This window comes from Mus caroli, chromosome X (assembly GCF_900094665.2).
Source record: "Mus caroli chromosome X, CAROLI_EIJ_v1.1, whole genome shotgun sequence".
Lineage (NCBI taxonomy): Eukaryota > Metazoa > Chordata > Mammalia > Rodentia > Muridae > Mus > Mus caroli.
In genome coordinates, this window is record NC_034589.1 from 56,189,599 (window position 1) to 56,195,750 (window position 6,152).

The window sequence follows — 6,152 nt, forward strand, 5'->3', positions numbered from 1 at the left end:
GCTGTGTATGAAATAAGAAAGGAACTTTCATGGTTCTCTAGAGGAAAAAAAAAGACATGATACGGCTGGACTTAAATACTGTGTTTAGTAGGAAAAGGGAGGATGGAGGGTTGAGGAAGTTGCATCTTAGAATTGCAGGATTACTCATAACGTGAATTGCTGCTTGAATTACCTTTTGTTAAAGGTAGTAATGGGCTTAGAGGTACACAGAAGGTAGGGCAAAGGGGAGGATTAGAGACTGAATCTGTAGCAGTGCAAAGCTGTGTGTGGTTGTTCTCTCTTAAAATACACTGACATAAGACAAAAGGTTAGATTAATACAAATTTATGTTGTGCCAAGGAGGTTCATTGAGAGGTTTAAGAGATTGGTCAAAGGAAATGCTATAGGAGAAGAGATAGAACTAACTGTGAGAAAGAAGACGGTGAGATAATTGAAAGGAAAAGAAATTGTGATCATAGAACACATCCTATAGTTTTGGATTCCTGGAGTAGATTATTTCTACAATGTGATAAGATATAATACATGGCTATGAGCGTGAGTTTTAAGAAGGAGGACAGGAGAGACCACTGTAAGTGAAGTCAGGAGAATAAGTAAGGGTATTGTGTGGATTTTAACTTTCAACATTACATTCACTATCTTACTTTTGAAATATTTATCTACCTGTCTGGATCTCCTTCCTTGCTTGCTTGCTTGCTTGCTTGCTTGCTTGCTTGATTGATTGATTGCTTGCTTGCTTCCTTCCTTCCTCCCTCCCTCCCTTCCTCCTTCCCTCCCTCCCTTCCTTCCTTCCTAAAACTAGAAAACCAAATCTGGTCTCTGACTCACTACATAACACAGGCTGGCTTAGAACTCATAATCACCTTCCTGAGTGTTGGAATTACAGATGTCACCTACTATTTCCAAACTGAATTTTGCTTATCAGCCAAAATGTGAGTTGGTGAGAAAACAAGGGTCTGGGATGTAGGTTGACAGAGAATGTTGGGGAGTAGCCAAGAGGTTGCCAGAAGAAATTAAAATGACAGAGGAGAAGGGTAATGGTCTGAAAACAGTAATTAGCATCTAGAGAAAAGATCCTATCACCAGACCCTACCTACAAAAGGCTAGGAGAGTGAGCCTGCTGCCTGGCTGCAAAAGAAACCGAACCCTTGGGGCTTCCATTGTTAAGTTCTGGGGCCTTTGAAGTCCCTTCTCCTTAGACTGAACTAAACACAGTTCCTTTCACAATCTCATCCTAAATGCACCTTTTCTACCCATTTCTTCCACCAACTCCGTGGATATAGCAGGACAATTTTTAATTATTAAAAATCAGAATTTAACATTAAACTATCCAATCAAGCCCCCACCCTGAGCTAGGAATATATTTACTTTATCATATATACATGGTATTATGCCTAAATGACATTATAGAATGCTCCTTGGGAATTGCTGTTTTTGAAAGGCAACTCAAAACAAAATATATAGATTGCTAAAACACTTTCTCCTATGCTATGGTAATTTAGAAGTTGGTCATGTTCATAGATGAAGGCATGCTGATGCTACGATTACTCAGCTCCATCCCATTAGCCACTCACTCAAATAGTCATCCATTCCTGGGCACCTATTAAGAGTACAGCTCGGTACTTTGGTTCTATAACAGACTTATTTATACCTGAAACAACCCTGAAGACAATATGTAATGACTTGTCAAACTTTAGGATGTAGGAGTTCTGAAAAAAGAATGATCACTGAATTGGCTGGGCAAAGTTGTACACACCTTTAATCCCAGAACTAGAAAGGCATAGGTAGATGGATTTCTGTGAGTTTGAAACTAACCAAGGTCTGCACAGTGAGTTCTAAGCCAGGACTGCATAGAGAGATCCTGTCTCAACAAACAAACAAATACAACAACAAAACAAAACAAAACTGTAGAAGGAGGAGAAAAAGGAGGAGGAGGAGGAAGAAGAAGAAAAGGAGAAGCAGGAGGAGAAGGAAGAAAAGGAGAAGCAGGAGGAGGAGGAGGATAGGGAGGAGGAGAGTCACTAGATTAAGGTAGGCCTGAAGAGAAGCTTCAGGGAGACAGACATTACCTACAGCCATAGGGTTGTACTACATAGAGCAATTAATACATCTACAATAGCATGCAGAATGCTTTTTATGAAATTAATCTTATTTTAAAGAATTATTTGTTCATGTGTATAGGTTTTAGCATTTGTTTTGGGTTTGGGTTGTGGCTTTGGGAGGTGTTTTTTTGTTTATTTTTTTGTTTTGTTTTGTTAGGATTTTTGTTTGGTTTGGGTTGCTTTGGTTTTTCAAAATAGAGTTTCTTGAAGGTAGACTTGACTGTCCTGGGAACTCACTGTGTAGACCAGGCTGGCCTCAAACTCAAAGATTCACCTGCCTCTGCCTCCCAAGTGCTGGGATTAAAGGTGAGCAAGCACCACCACTGCCTGGTATATGTGTGTATTTATGTGAATGTATGCCACATCTGTGTGGGTGCCTATGGAGGCCAGAAAATGTCATTGTATTCTGTGGAGGTGAAGTTATAGGCAGTTGTGAGCCACAGGACACAAATGCTCAGAACTGCAATTGGATCCCCTAGAAGAACAGGAAGTGCTCTTAACCACTGAACCATCTCTCTAGCCCCCAATTAATTTTATTTTTGATTGACACATAATGTATTGTCAAAATCCCATAAACACCTTGTGACATATATAAACTCCAGATACCCTATGGTGTTATGGGATACCAGAATTGTTATTTTCATCTAACTATGACATTGTACCCAATGGCTATCTTCTACCACACCCCCTTCTCTTACTGGTTGGGAAGATTTTATGCCAGGCACTGTTCTAAGTAACCATACTTCACTCTCTGAAGTGGGAACTACTTTATCTTTACATCACAGCTGAAGGCCTGAAGTTCAACTAGTTTGAGTGCTCTTCTCAAGACAACAAAACTAGTAGGTGGTATGTATAGCCAGGTTTCTCTTGGGTGCTAAAGACTTTTTCTCACACCCAATTCCATTGCTTCTTGTGAACCTAAGAAGCCAAAACAAAGAGCAACAATTATAATATCAATCACTCATTGACTGCTTAGATGATCTCTAGTCTTCCACTAAGATAGATGTACTAGTTTTCTAGGGCCACTAGAACAAAGTACCACAAACTCTGCAGCTTAAATGATAGAAATGTATTGTACTTCTTGACTTTGAAGGTCCAGGGCTAAGGCTTCCACAGGATCAGATTCTCCTGGTTTGCTGTGATCGTTGCCACTCTTCAGTTTATAGACACATCATGGTGTATTCAACTTTATATAGTGTCCTTTCTATGTGTGTATATCTATTTCCCAATTTTCTCTCTTTAAATTATACCATTTGTTTTATTTGAGATTATCAAGAAATAAAGAACCAGAACCAATATGAGATATAGATGTATGAGAAAGGATTTATTAGTTGAAAGGGCTTTATATAATTATAGATGCCCATGATATGCCATTTACATGCTGGAGACCCAGGAAACTGACACCATGACTCAGTGCAAGTCCAAAGGCAAGAGAACTAGGGGAGAACACGATGTAATTCTAACTTTGAAGGCTTGAGAACCTGGAGGTCTACTGATGCAAACCTCAAGCTCAGTGGACCAGAGAACAGAGTTCTGTTGTCCAAGGGCAGAAGAGGCATGCTCTAGCTGAAGCTGATAGTGTGCAAATTCCATTTCTTCTGTTTTTCACTTTATTTGGGGCCCAGTGAGCTGGATGGTGCCAGTAACAGTGGATGAATGTCCATATTTGTCCCATTGCTTTAATACCTATCTCTTCTGTGTACACTCACAGATGTACCCAGAAATTTGGATGTACCCAGAAATTTCTTTACCAGTCATCTAATTTCCCTTAATCCAGGCAAGTGAATTCCTAAAATTGAATACCACATTGGTCAGATTAAGATCTATTCTAATGACATCATTTTAATCTAGCAGGGATCTTTTTTCTAGGTAAGGTCACATATACAGGTATTAAGGTTTCAACATATAAATTTGGGAGAATTATATAATTCAGTCCATAAAATTATTCTCTCTCCTCTTCTCTCTCTCTCTCTCTCTCTCTCTCTCTCTCTCTCTCTCTCTCTCTCTCTCCCCCCCCCCCCCCCCCCCCCCCCCCCCCCCCCCGCCGCCTCTCTCCCTCTTTTTCTCCAGCTGTCAGATGTCCTAGGTCATACAATTCCTGTGTGTTATAGTTCAAGGATTTAAACTTAAGTTCACCTTCCTCTAAACCCTTTCATAAGTCTGATCTCTGTTAAAAGCCATTGTTTTCATACCAAGGCTAGAGTTCAGGAATTGCCTTGCAAATTTCCTTCTAGAAAATAAATTCATGCCCTGCATAGTTAATGGCTGAGCTTCTGGCTTTTCACAAGAACATTTCATTCTTGCATTAGACTCGATGTTTAGTAATATTACCCCATCAGTGTCCAAAGTACATTCACAGATACTGTCCATTTAGTTTTCATAAATCAATACATTGACATAATATAAAAATTTCTTCATTTGTCAGATGAGAATACTGAGACGCAAAGTGGTTCAATCATTTGTCTAATTTTGCACAAGTCTAAATGCATTTCTGTGGTTGGAACACAAGCCTGTTGTACTCTAAGAAAAGTCAATACAGCCTTCACCACAAAACCTTGGGCCCTGAAGTTCCTGTGATAGAAGCCTAGGAATCCCAGCATTGGGAACTGGGTATGTGTCTCCCATCACTTGTCCTTGGGTTCCAGCTCAGAAGCTAGGGCCATACTACTCATTATTGGTGCATTCTGATGCCCATTTCCTAACATTGAACCTATGCTCTTAGCATTTCCACTACCCTGAAAACAGGAGCAGTTCCATATTCTCGTCTCCCTGAACAGTTATGAACCAGTCTCTGCTAGCCATACCCCAGCATATTACATAGCAGAGTCCATGTCTTCAACATGAACCAGTCAAAAGGCTGCTGCCTTTGCACTTTTCTCGGGGCAGCTTTGACAGGCAGAGGAAGCCCAGGAAACTGGGGCTTTGTAACTATTACATGCTTTCCCCAAAGGTCTACCTGTGCCATACTAGAGAACTACCTTAGATCCTAACCAGTAAGATGGTGTTGGCTAGATGGTTGGTTGGTTGGTTGGTTTGTGGGACAGCATTATGAAACAAGTAAAATGCCAGCAGGAAAGGCCTAAGTGTGAGGAACTGGTGTTGGTGGGAGGAAAGAGAGGAGAGACAGAGCTGTAGAACGTTAGTTATAAGTTATAGTTATAACTTTCTACAGAGCTGTAGAACGTTAGTTATAAGTCAGGAGAATATGGAAAAGAAAGGTCAAATGAGGGGACTAACATACTAAAGGGAAATGGAGAAAAGGCTTGCAAGTTCTGCTTGAAGTACAACTTTTCTTCAGTCCTGATGGGGAAATCTATCAGAGCAACAGGACCACCAGGATCATCACATCTCCCTAATGTTTCGAGTATATTCCTCACCCCCAGATGGTCTGGGGGTTCCCTAAGCAGACACATGTCAAGCTGCAGCTTCCAACACCTGGCCTTAGTGTGAGCGATGGGGGCCCTTTCACAACAAGCTGAGAAGGTTTGTTTTGTTTTGTTTTTAATTTCTCATGAAGACATCGTGCCCCAAATTGCTTGGGATGCTGGGATCTGCCACTGGACATTCCCTTGGCATGGATTTTGGCAGGAAAGGCCCAGACTGGGCAATAATCCAGGGCAGACAGTGCTGGCTGGAGTCCCAGTTCCCTGACCTGGCCCACTGCCCTCCTTGGCTATCAGACAACATTCGCAGAGCCTGCAGACATCTGTGTGCCCATAGGAACGGCTAGGGGGCTGCAGGATCTAGAGACACAAAAGGGTCCCCTTTGTCTCTCTCTGTCCTCACTAATGGCCTGAGTCCCTTCCCAGGGCAGCAGCTGGGTGTTTGGGAGGGAGTGGGGGCAAGATTTGGCCTCTGACCAGAAGAACACAAGGCTGCCCTTAAAGAGGTGGCCCAGCTGTTGGGAATGAACACACAGGTGCACATGAGTGGCACCAACCCTCACCCATACTCCTCCTCCCCTGATGGAGGTGAGGGCTATCAGCCAGACCAAGGTATCCCTGCCCACGTTGTAGAGTGTGTGCTATTTGTCCTGAATTCATGTCATGTGTA